At 36.5% G+C, this 13,364-nt stretch overlaps 1 long non-coding RNA gene across 2 annotated transcripts; it reads right to left on the bottom strand.

Annotated features, from left to right (window-relative positions):
• Positions 1 to 8,298: 8,298 nt before the first annotated feature.
• Positions 8,299 to 13,031, bottom strand: LOC113094529 (uncharacterized). 2 transcript variants are annotated; one of them, XR_003288112.1, is made up of 5 exons: positions 12,916 to 13,031; positions 11,289 to 11,447; positions 11,051 to 11,128; positions 8,777 to 8,828; positions 8,299 to 8,697 (listed from the first exon to the last, which is right to left on the bottom strand). It is a non-coding gene; the product is annotated as an uncharacterized LOC113094529 (long non-coding RNA). The 2 variants fall into 2 exon arrangements; XR_003288113.1 differs by lacking the exon at positions 12,916 to 13,031 and adding an exon at positions 12,463 to 12,759.
• Between the last annotated feature and the right edge of the window lie 333 nt (positions 13,032 to 13,364).

Here is a 13,364-nt window from a genome sequence, read left to right on the forward strand (position 1 = left end):
AACATCATATAAATGTAAAAAAAGTTCATAAATAGTTTGAATAGTTAGTGTTACTCAGTATGCTATTTATACTAAGTAGATATACTAAAAACAAATATATTTGATATATAAATAATTTAAAAAGTATTATTTTCTAAGTATAAACAATTTATATATATATATATATATATATATATATATATATATATATATTATATATATATATATATATATATATATATATATATATATATATATATATATATATATATATATTACAAATAAAAGCACTTTAAGCAAAAAAAAAAAACTAAAAAAAACTGTTATATAAAGCTTAACTTTCCGTATAGAAAATGTTAAACGTTTGTAAATATTATTCTTTAAATAAAAGGTCAATAATAGCTTTATAATAGCTTTATTCTAATTATTCAGATTAATAAAACTTGGAGTTCAGATAATGGAAAATTTGAGTTCATAACACTGGTTAAGAGAAGCATTCTAAGTCATCAACATAGAAGTAAAAAAAAAAAAAAAGACTTGCAACCTTTCAAAATAAAAGACAAACTATATCAACAAAAAAATGGCAGAAATATAACATATAGCATAAATGGTACATGTGGCGTGTGAAATGAGGTGCCCATTTAAGTTTATGTAAAATGTTTTCCCAAAGACGCCATGGCCCCAACAGATGAGAAAGTATTTATTATAAAACAACCCCCAATGCAATTATTCCACCCACTCTCACTCTTTGAAGATAAGTTGTGATAAGCATCTCCCTGCAGCTGTGTTATAATGCAGAGAGCCAATGTGAAGTAGGATGAAGAAATGTCAGCCTGAAGCACAGAGAACAAATCAAGCATCTACTCATACTCCCTTTGCTGGTGTCCACATACAGTTTACCCCAGTAATTGAAATTAATTAATTGTTTAGCTTTATTACTATTATTATTTATTACTATTATAATTACTATTACTATTATATTTTATTATATTTTATATAATTATTTTTTTACAGTTATTACAGAACAGCACTTCTGGAAATGCAAATGTAGCTATGGGAAGAAAAGTGTAGTGAAACATTTTTTGTTGTGAGCTGATGGATATTCTGTGGCACAACACATACTAATCGTGCCCAAATGAACACAGACATATAGGATGTACTCACATGGCTAGGAGTTTATCAAGCCCTTGTGATTGGTGTGATTCATCGTAAATTGCTTTTCGAGATTGTGTAGCTCACAAAAGTGGTGATCTAAATCTTTTATGCCATCTAAAATGTAAAACAATGAGAGTGTGATGTGACTAAGACACCAGAACCATTGCTCTGAGCCGAATCTTTGATTAGCAAGACTCTTCAAAAAATCTTCTTTTGTGCTTACAACAGAGGAAAGAAACTTGCACAGGTTTGGAACAACTTGGGGGCGAGTAAATGATGACAGAAGTTTCATTTTTAGGTGAACTATCATTTTAACTTCATCAAACTTCTAAATCAACAGATTAACCCCTGGACTTTGTGTAAAAAAAAAACAAAAAAAAAAAACAATAAAAATCAATATTGACAGTGTGTAAAGTATACAGAAAGGTCAGGCAGTCAGATCCCTAACATACCCCAAAATCAAAATAATAATCATTATATTAAAAGCAATGCATCCTGGGATTACGGAGGACCCTAAAGGCCTGATTGGGCATGCATAGACAGCGAGAAGAGTTTTAGTATGCTAATAAACACTTTAGGATGCGGCGGATGAAAAGCTCATCAACAGTGCCCTTGGAGGGAAGACGCAGACGAATATCCCCAAGGCAGGGTGCCATGTGAAGGGTATGCAAAAGGCAGATTAAAAGAAGTTGTGTGGAGCAAAGTGAACTTGATGCAGGAAAAGAAAAAGTGGGTGAGGCAATTCAAAGGTGAAGTGAATAGTTTTTAGGTCATTGCTTGGTGCCCTTGTCTGATTGTATATACACAATATGAAAAACGTGATATACCTTTGTTGCTACTTCGGTAAAGGCTTAACAAAAAAGGTAAAACTCTCTATTAAAAAAAAATTCAAATCAAATTAATTCCATGCAAAAACTATAAACTTGCCAGTTTTTTCCAAAAAAGAGGTGTTGCCCACACTCTGCTGCAGCAAGAAGCAGTTACTATTTACTTACTGTTTCTACTATTTAGTATAGATCACCAAGGCTGCATTTATTTGATAAAAAATATAGTAAAAACAACAATATTGTGGAATATTATTACAATCTAAAATAACAGTTTTCTATTTTAATATATTTATATACACTTCTGTGCACTACTGTGCAAAAACAGAGCAAAAATAAAATCAATCTCTTACAGAAAAAAAACACACACACACACCAAAAATGATCAATTTCATCTACTAAGGAAATAGGCAGAAAATCATGAACTGTAAAAGGTCACCGGGCTCAGCTAACCCCAACTGAGGCCATCACAAGAACAAATATTTGCTATTGGCTAAAGAACGCGTCAATGAAGTGCAAAATTAGCTTGCAGTATTGCAAATAAATATCCTGTCTGTCCTCCAATTCCTCCTCTATCCATGCCTTTATGCCGCCTTCAAATCCCACTCTGCTCTCTTCTTCCGCTGGGGTAGAAGCTAGTGCATGCAGAGAATAAATCATATTTTCTGTCCCATTTCTCCAAACTGATGAGTCTGTTTCCCTGGCAGCGTTGGAGCGCACCATCCACAGGGAGACGACGAAGGCCCAGGCTGCTCTGACAACTTCACCAGCAATGCATACCAAAGAAGATAAGGAAAAAAAGGGTGGGGGGGATTCATGCCAGCGGCCAACATGTACACACACCAAATTAATGCGTGTTTGACGCATGTTTGAAGTTTCAGAAGCAGGAGGCTGATGCACCGATCCCACGTACGTACATAGTCAGAATGACTCAGCATAGGATTCCTTTAATGCTAGAGTTGGCCCTTTAGAAGGATGCCGTCTTCACATGCATGCTGTGTTCCATGCTGTTTTGCAAAGGGGGTTCAACCAGCTCAGGGACCAGGGACAGGACACCTTCTTTCAACAGCATGCTAAAAATAGCTAGAGCTGGAAAGTCTTCCTTCTGTACTCGTTTGAGGATGTGGTCCGTGTCACAGGACACAAAAAATTCACCTGCCAGAGAATCTCTCTTTGGAGACAGAAAGATGCAGACGACACAGAGAAAGGTGCCTTTCGCAATGCACATGTGTTATTATCTGCCAGGACGGCCTGAGCGGATGATATCTACCTGAGCATTACCTGAACACAGCTGGCCTGTCGCGTTGTGCTAGATTGAATTTTTTATTTCATTTTATTTTTTTCAGAAGGGACGATGCAATTACTCCTACTGGGGCTCTTGACACAGAATAAAAACTCTCCATATGGACCTCTTCTGCCGGCCGAGTGAATATCATGTCATTGTGGCACAGCAGAATGATGAGAGCTATAGAGAAACACATGAAATACTTTCTCTCTTTCAGTATCCGGGAAAAAAAAGAAGTGTTACACACAGTTCACAAAACAGAAGCTGGTTTATGTCTGACACTCTTAAAAATAAAGGTTTCTCATTGGCATTGATGGTTCCATAAAGAACTTTCAACATCCATGGAATCTTTTCATTACACAAAAGTATCTTTATAATGGAAAAAGGTTCTTCAGATAGTTTTTATTGGCCTAAATATACTGTAGTCAGTGTGAAATGCTCTTTGCACCCCATTTTACTGATGTAGTCTGCTGTATATTAGAATGAAACATAGATGTAAGATAGATGAGTAAAAATGTAGGGCAGGATTTCAGACTATTTTAGTTTACCATTGTAATATTACTTTAAATAAATTTTTGCTTTAATTTTAGCTAAACTTTTAGTAATTGTTGTAGTTTCTGTGGTTGTTCGTGGTAATCAAACCTGGAACATGCATGATGACATTACACAGTGTGAATTTAGATTTTGAGTTGACACACAAGAAGGAAACCACAACAACATGAAGCTCAGATCATAGTTGGTCTACAATGCGTAGGCAAAGACTGAAATGAATAACCCCAAATTACTCTTTTCTGGATGACCAACCAACTTTTTCACCCTTGTTCTAAATCCAGCCAAAAACCTCAGACACATCCGTAACACTCAAATTATCTGTCCTGGGCAACTGAGCCAGTTACATCTGGTTATTTACACGGACAACATAAAGTGAATGTCACTGGATTTAACTTTCAAAAAGCAGATTTATTTAAACCTTCCTGTTGTAATCTTGGCTGATCAATATAGGGTAAGACAAAGAGAAAGACTTTTAATAACAGAGCGCAGCACTAAATCTAATGAGCCGCTCACAGCGGCTGGCACATGTGCGGCTGAATTGGCAGATCTGTGAGGGAGATAAGAAGGTCCAGCCCTCTGGCATCATCATTCTCTCCCTTCCACAACCCTGCAACACAACATACACAAATGTCTATGACAAAAGCTTGCATTACTTTTTGGTCTAACTGGCCTCTCTAGAACTTATGTATTATTCAACCTCCACTCACAACAAGACTCTGAGAACAGAAGCTTTGGGGGTTTACAGGAGTTAGGATGGAAAGCCATCATGCATTAACATCTAAGGATGCAATAAATATCACTGTTTTGGCTAATACAGGGGAGTTGATAAATATTCTGTTTATTAAAACATATATGTGAATTTTCTCATAAATACACACAAAAAAAAAAAAAAAAAAAAAACGGATGTTTATTTTGATATTTGCTTAATAATACTTTCAAATGATTATTAAATAGGCTAAAAAGTAATGTAAAAAAATATATATTTTTATTATAATTATAATTTAACTAAAAATAAGCAATAACTATCTTCATGGTATGAATACATGGGCGATTCTAATTCTACAGTATACTAATTTATACTAACAAATGCTTCAAGTGGATTAATGGATTCACAGGCATCATGTCCTTATAATATTCACTATAAAACTAAAACAAAACTAAAATGGAAACAAATTAAAACCATTAAAAATCATTTATTTATTTTAAATAAAATACTCATGTATAATATCATTTTATGTACTAAAATAACAAACTTGAAATAGTTCCTGTGGCTCAATGGTAGAGCATTGCATTATCAGCGCAAAAGGTTGTGGGTTTGATTCCCAAGGAACACATACTGGTAAAAAAATGTATGGTCTGAATGCACTGTAAGTTGCTTTGGATAAAAGTGTCTGCTAAATGTAAAAATTATTAAATAGAGACATGCATTCTTTAATTTCAAAAGGCCCCTTGAAACGATTATATTTTAGCACTTTCTTTTGCAGCTAAAATTTTACATTTTCTGAAGAAGCTATTGTGCATAGTTGCTAGGTAGTTGCTTGAAAAAATAAAAAAATAAATAAACAACAAAATTGTCCCAAGAAATATAGTTTAAAGTAGCTAAGCAAATGCCACTAATCATCCCACAACATAAATGGCGTACATTCGTAGTCCTCTACGTAGGCATTATTTATGATGTCTGATTGAGGTATTATTTGAGGCTTCATTTATGATGGCTGATTGAGCGTTATATGTGACTACGACAGTTGAGTGTAGTTCCAGGGCTCAGTTAAAGGCCCATGCTGAGCGTCAGGTACTGAAAGAAGTGTTTGTTTCAATCTGCAAGCATGTCATCCACTCTAAGACAAGCTGTCTTCTTTAATATCTCACCTCCGCCATGCTTGTCAGTCGGGATTTCCTGTTAGGACGCCTCTGTTTGACCTAAATACTGACAACCTAGCGACACACACATGAGCGGAGCCAGAGAACAGCTCGTTCCGGCACCTTGACACTGCAAAAGAGAGGGGAAAAAAGGCCTGTGTTCATAATATCAATTATACACTGTATCATTATCCACAAGTCCCTTTCAGCAGGAGGATAAGCCAGTGCAGGCTTTTTGTATTGTCAGCGCCGAGCACTGTCGGCATGTAGAAACACGACTCACAGTCACCTTAAAGAGGACGAGCGGGCTGACAGGCAGAGCGCAGCGGAGCTGGAAAAAAAGTCCTCTAATGCCGCTAATGCATAACAACACAGAGCATTACTGAGAAGCCATTTACAGTCCTGCATCTCATTAATCAGTGTCCAATGGGAGAAAGAGCCACCAGCACCACAAACAATTGATCTCAAAAGGACGCCGTCTTTCAATTATGGTAATTAATTACGTCTTTTCTATTTGTTATCTGGTGGGCTGGACAGGGGCGACAATGAAGAGAGAGTATGAGTGTGTTGCAGCAGGAGACGACCACTGGAGCGCCATTCTTCACTGTCACACTTCAGATACGCGTATTCGTATTGAACCGTTCGGTACGACGCTTTCGGTTCGGTACGCAGTACGCATTATGTATACCGAACGGTTCGTTGGACTAATTCATTATAGCCTATAAAAAAAAAAAAAAAAAAAAAAAAAAAAAAAAAAAGAGAAATATAATGATATGCGTTCAACAAGGTAGCCCAATAACCCAAACGACGTAACAGGCAACGCCCCTGACACTCCCGAAGAAGAAAAAAACACCATCTTATATGTTTATGTTAGGCTACTCAGTCAGGCGCTCGCTCACTCAGTACGCGCTGAAGGCTCGTTGCAAAATGGCCAATGTGTTTAACATACCAGAAAAAAGAAGATCCTCCAGTAACCAACAGGTCTGGTGTTTGGGTGCACTTTGGATTCCCTTTAAGCTATAATGGTGATGGCAAGAGAGTGGTGGATAAAAAAACAACGGTATGTCGCATCTGCAACATGACAGGGTACACCAGCGGGAATACAAAAAAAAAAAAAACACCAGCGGGAATACTTGAAACATGTCAACTCATTTACGCTGACATCACCTTATTGTGTCAGTATCTGGGAAAAGACGAAAAAAATGAGAAACAAGCACGCAACAAACTATCCCTGCAGCATTTAGACACCGGTATTATAGCTTACAGGGAATCCAAAGTGCACCCACACCAGACCTGTTGGTTATTTTAGGATCTTATATTTCTGGTCTGTTAAATGCATTAGACATTTTGCAACGAGCCTTCAGCGCGTGCTGAGTGAGCGAGCGCCTTAGGGGCCGTTCACATATCGCGCCTAAAAACGCGTGGAAAACGCTAAGCGCGTCTTTCTCCTCCTTTCCAAAGCGCTCGGGCAGAAGCGCTCATGAGGCGTCTGTCTTTGCTAAGCAACAATGACGTGCTCTCTCCATGAGACGCGGAAATTTCAGCGAATGATAAATGGATTTGCAAGCTCTAAAAATCGCTTGCAGTAGCTCTGCTACTAAATTTATTTCAAAATTGCAATCCATATACAACTGTGAACAGCTGTTCCTTCATCTTGGCTGAGTTTTCAACGTTGTTACGGGAAAGGATGAAGCTGATTGGTTAGTTCTTGTCACATGACCCGCGATGCGCTTGCAGCATTCTGAAAAGTTGAGATGTTTTTACATTTTGCTGTATCTAAAACGTACCGAACCGAACCGAACCGTGACATCAGTGTATCGTATCGAACCGAACCGTGAATTTTGTGAACCGTTACACCCCTAATATATATATATATATATATATATATATATATATATATATATATATATATATATATATATATATATATATATATATTAGGGGTGTAACCGAACCGAACCGTGACATCAGTGTATCGTATCGAACCGAACCGTGAATTTTGTGAACCGTTACACCCCTAATATATATATATATATATATATAAAATTCACGGTTCGGTTCGATACGATACACTGATGTCACGGTTCGGTTCGGTACGTTTTTTTTAATAGGCTATAATGAATTAGTCCAACGAACCGTTCGGTATACATAATGCGTACCGCGTACCGAACCGAAAGCGTCGTACCGAACGGTTCAATACGAATACGCGTACACTCAAAAAAATGACTCTTTAAACTTACTTAAGTCAATTATGGACAGTGGTTCCACACAACCAAATTGTGTTTTGATAACATTAATGGAATTTTTTGAATCTATGCAAACTCCTTGTGTTGTGACAACACAACTGAATGAGGTAGAATCTATGTGAAATAGTAATGTTCAACCAACTCAATTTATTGACTTTGCTTCAACTTAAACTGGTTAAGTTAACTCAACATGTTTTGGTTTATTACAATCTAGCCAAATTTGTTTCACTCTATCAACATAAGGAGGTTTGTTTCAAATTACTCATTTCAATTATGGACAGTGGTTCCACACAATTAGTTCTAGTTACTTTAACACAATATTTTCTTTTTGAAGTTACTCCCTTCAACAAAGCATTTTTTGTATGTTTTGTCTTGTAATGAGACAAAAGACAAGATGTCACAAATGATCAAAGTGTATTTGTTAAACAAGCAATAAATAATTACACACAGTAAAATACAGTTTAAACCACATTACAAAATTACACAAAATAGCAAATACAATTCTAATTGGCATTCATGGGCAACCAATCAAACCTTATTCCAGGAACAGGAAGTGGCTCCAGAAATAACTTCTTCAGTATTCCAAATGTGTACCTGAGTTCAGGAGGGTTGCTCAAGTTCAGTCCATAAATCAGTCCCAGTAACATGGTTTTACAGACTGTAAACTGCTATAGGTCCTGAAGAACTTTATCCTTTAAAACTCCAACTTCTGCTGGACTGTCTTCAATGATGCAGCTTCAAATAGATTCCCATGAGTCTTCTGGATCACCTCCTGACTGCTGGCAACGTCTGTATCCTAGAAGTATTTAAAAGCATGGAGAACTCAAATTATTGTGTATTAACTTTAACAAATAATTTATTAACCTTGAACTCACCATATACTCCATACTGCTAGGGTCTTCATTTGGATACTTCAATTTCATTAGTCTGAAGATGAAAACAACAAAATTTAGCCTTTGTTTTTTTTTTCTAAAATTACATGAAAAAAAGTCAGTCATTCATCTTCTTATGGGAAATCCAGGCAAGCAGTCAAGATGGGATTCTAACAAACATTACAGTGGAAAATGTTACACATCTGGACCCTGTATGGTTAACAACAGAACTGGAATGTTCCCAGACCCAGAAACATAGTAAGGACATCAGTAAAACAGTCCATGTGACACCAGTGGTTCAACCATAATTTTACAAAGTAAACAAAAATACTTTTTTGTGCAAACAAAATTAAAACAGCGACTTTATTCAACAATTCTTCTCCAAATCGCATCTTCCACCATTATCAACAGCACGTAAATAATTCATGCACATGGTGCTGCTGACCTACAACACGCCTGCACTGAGCCTTGATTACACGCAGAGGAAAGCAATGTTCATGCCTCTTGTTACTGTCCATAATGGCAGAATATGTGATTTGGAGAAGAATTGTTGATTAAAGTCGCTATTTTTGTTTTCTTTGCACAAAATGTATTCTTGTACCTTTGTAAAAGTGTGGTTGAAACATTGATGCCACATGGACTGTTTTACTGATGTCCTTACTATGACTCTGGGAACATTTCAGTTGCATTGCAGCCTTTATGGAGGTTCAGAAATCTCTCGCATTTTCATAAAAATATTAGGGATGCACCAATTGACCGGCCATAAATTGGAAACCAGACGGTTTTTGCTTTAAATACGCAATTGGTAATCGGCCGGTCTTTGGAATTTTTTTCAGCCGATTTTTCCGGAAGTGCGCCCGCGTGCTCCGACTACATTACTTCTGTGTGAAAGCAAGCACATCCCGGGATTGATTCCAGCATTGAACTCGGGTCGGGGACGTAGTAACATTGCTGGGTTCAATCCCGGGACAAGCGCTGTGTGAACAAAAGCCAGATCTAATGCCGTGTCGTAGTGATGACATTATCGTGTGACTCTTTTACTGGCTGTTTTGAAGGAAGATCAACGTTCACTGAAAAAAAAAAAAGTGCAAACTGTATGAAGCAGAGATCAGTTAGTATTGTGTTATTCTTTGGTATTACTCAATACAAATGTGTTATTCTATGTTATTTACTTAATATGGTATTATCTTACTTATAATATTATGGATAACTCTGACAGAAAGCAATATACTGATCAATATGCTGAGTTATTCCCAAATACTGGTTGTCAGGAAAAGGGTCAGGTGTATAAAAGCCCTCCCATAGGGCAGTACTAGTAGTGTTGAACAGGATTGGACATAAAAGACCTCCCACTGGCAGATCCTGGTAATATTCCACTAAGTTGTATCTGTGAACTAAACTGACCTCTGTAATGCACCTGTGAACTAAAATAACCCTGAGAACTTTGGGTGATTTCCAAGTGTTGACATCAGTGGTAAACAGACTTGGAGGGATGTCTCACGTGACCATAGCCAACCAATAGGGAGAGATTGTTTAATTGTTGATTTGGCCGAATTCCATCATTAAGCGATAAGGGGTGGCAAACTTGGCGGGCAATGCCAATTAAAAACCGGAACTACCAAATAAGGTATAGAGATAGAGGCATAAAATGAGTGCATGGACAGACAGAAGATTCAGATGCGGCGGCCGTCATCTCGGCTTTGTTGTTTTGAGCAATAAAGTCTATATTCTGACACCTGGAACCCCGTCTCCTTAGCCTTATTTATTTGACTGAAGAAATTCATCATCAGCCCTAAGACACGACATTAGTTCCTCACTTTCCACGGTGACACCGAGATCGTTCGCCAGATTCAGTGAAAGTATTACATGCCTAATGTTTTCGACTCGTACATTACACGTCACGCCCTGATGTCACGTGTCGTTACGGGATCTGTATTTGCCGGAATCGCAGTGTGAAAGGGGCTTTATTGAGCTTTCCCTCAATTTTGGACTGTAGACTGTGGACTGTCCTTCCTTCTTGTTTGTTGCTTAAAGATAAAAAAAAAAAATCGTCCAGTTTGCTTGTAAAAGAAATCGGTATCGGCCATGAAAAATCATGATCGGGGCATCCTTAAAAAATATCATAATTTGTGCTCTGAAGATGAATGATGGTCTTACGGGTTTGAAACGACATGAGGGTGAATAATGACATGTTTATTTTTGGGTGATCTAGCCATTTAAACACACCTGAACCAGCTAATCAAGGTTCTTGGGAATTTTAAAACAAAAAAGTCTTACCTGAAGTTCCAGGCAGGTGTGTTAGAGCTGAACCCCACAGAACACTGGCTTTCCTAGAGCAGGTCTGGACACCCCTGCCTTGCATCAAAATAAATCTATCAGTTTATAGATATACCACATATTTTGTATTTATTGTATTAATAAACCTTATCTTATCTGTCTTTTTTTGTCAATTTCCAGTAACCAGTGAGAGAATAATGTTTTAATACAAGGTTGTGTTGAGTGCAGTTGTTCTTACCTGTGTAGTGGGCACCAAGAGGGTTTCAGTATTTGTCCAAGGTCTCTTCTTCAGTATGAAAACATCTTCGTAAATTTTGCAGTCCGAATCAAGTTTGGCAAAGATTGTTGATTCTAATGGGCCTATGGTAATTCTGGATGTCTCAAATTCTGCACAAACCTGTACACATGAAGTGCAATGTGTTACAAAAAAATAAATAAAAAAATTGAACAGCAAAAACCAATTCAATGATCAAAATATTAAGTGATTTATTTGTGTGAGTGATGAATAGTGTCATGTTTACCATTTCTTAAGGAGGACCTGATTACATATCTGGAGCATATGTATAATGTGAACAGCTCAGAGTAGTGTCCGGTTTAAAGTCATTGTATGACCACACCGCCATGTTCATAAACAAAGCTTCAAATACTCCCACTGTGCTGAGCCAGGGCTCTCAAAACTCGGTCAACATCTCATGGTTGGACATTTATTGATTATTTATCTTTTTAAATTAGTTAAAATATACATATTATAACAAATAAAGGTAATTACTTCCACTTTTTAAAGTCATTATGTATTACTAATACAATTAATTTATACAAATATATTTGGCACACAAAATGAGATAAGAGAGAAACTCCTATTCGCCATTTGATTAGTTATATGAGGAAGTAGCTGAATGACAAATCATTCTGTCTCTTAACATCTCTTATTGTAAGCCATATGTATAATATAAAGTAAAGGTAAGTGATAGGACGTTTTATTTTTGGATAAACATTTTATTAATAAATACAATCTCTCTTAAAATACCTTATTGGGTTATGATAATCAAAACAGTTTGGTTTGATCTAGCGCAGAACTAAGACTTTAATGAAATATTTCCCCCACTTATAAAATGATTTTATTATTAGCTAGCTCCATACCGGAGAGCTGCTTTATAAAAGGAAATCAAGTTATAATTCTAGCGACACTTACTCTGTATTTTCATGTTTAATATTGAAAAGCTATCGATTGCATAAAGGACTGTTATATAAATAAACGTGACTGGACTTTTCTTTACTGGAGTGCCTGGAGAACCTCAGAGTTCGTGCAAACATCCATATCTCTGTGTTCTTAAGAGCTGCTTTTACATCGCGGTCAGTTTTTTGTTGTGTTTATGCAGTTATTGAGAGGAAGGCGTGCAGTATATATTTACATATTCATCCAAGGTTCGGATCGGGTCGGTTTGCCTCAAACTGAAGTGCTATCTTCTTCTTTTTAATTGAATCAGGAGAGTGTATTACAATCTTGCGCTACAGCGCCACACTGGTCAAACTGCATTAATGCAGGCTTTCAAATCAGGCAGATACGAGATCAAACCACTAACGTTACTCAAAAACATTTGCTGAAAATTTTATTTTTATCGTCGACGTTGTCGATAATGTCGAGTAATTGTTTCAGCCCTAGTGTATATATATATATACTAAAGTAAATACATTACAGAGAGTCGTGCGCTTTCACATCTCCCAACGCTTCAAAATCATCTATTAACGGTGCAATAAACCGATTACACAATACTAGACTGCAAAACAAAAGCACCTCAAAACAGAAACTCTAAGAGAAATTAAAGACTTTGACTTAACACAATAAAAACTTTAGATTTTCTTACCTGACTGATACCTCTTGCTCCCCTCCACACCGTCATCAAATGCGTTGGAAATCGTCACTTCCGGTTTTTTTTGAATCACGAAATTAAACCCTTTACGTTACTTTAACGATTGATAATTAAGTAAAATTTAAAATTAAATATTTTAAGTTGATTAAACACAATACAATTGTGTTTTGTCGGAAAACTAAATATATTTGTGTTGTTTTAACAAAACATATATGTGTAAAACGAACAGTGCCGGAAAACCATTTTTTTGAGTGTATCGTTACACCCCTAATATATATATATATATAGATAGATAGATAGATAGATAGATAGATAGATAGATAGATAGATAGATAGATAGATAGATAGATAGATAAATAGATAGATAGATGATGTCAATGGCTACCAATAACCATTTGGTTACCAACATTCTTCAAAATATCATATTTTGTGTCCAACAGAAG

Source organism: Carassius auratus, unplaced genomic scaffold (assembly GCF_003368295.1).
Source record: "Carassius auratus strain Wakin unplaced genomic scaffold, ASM336829v1 scaf_tig00215406, whole genome shotgun sequence".
Classification (NCBI taxonomy): Eukaryota; Metazoa; Chordata; class Actinopteri; order Cypriniformes; family Cyprinidae; genus Carassius; species Carassius auratus.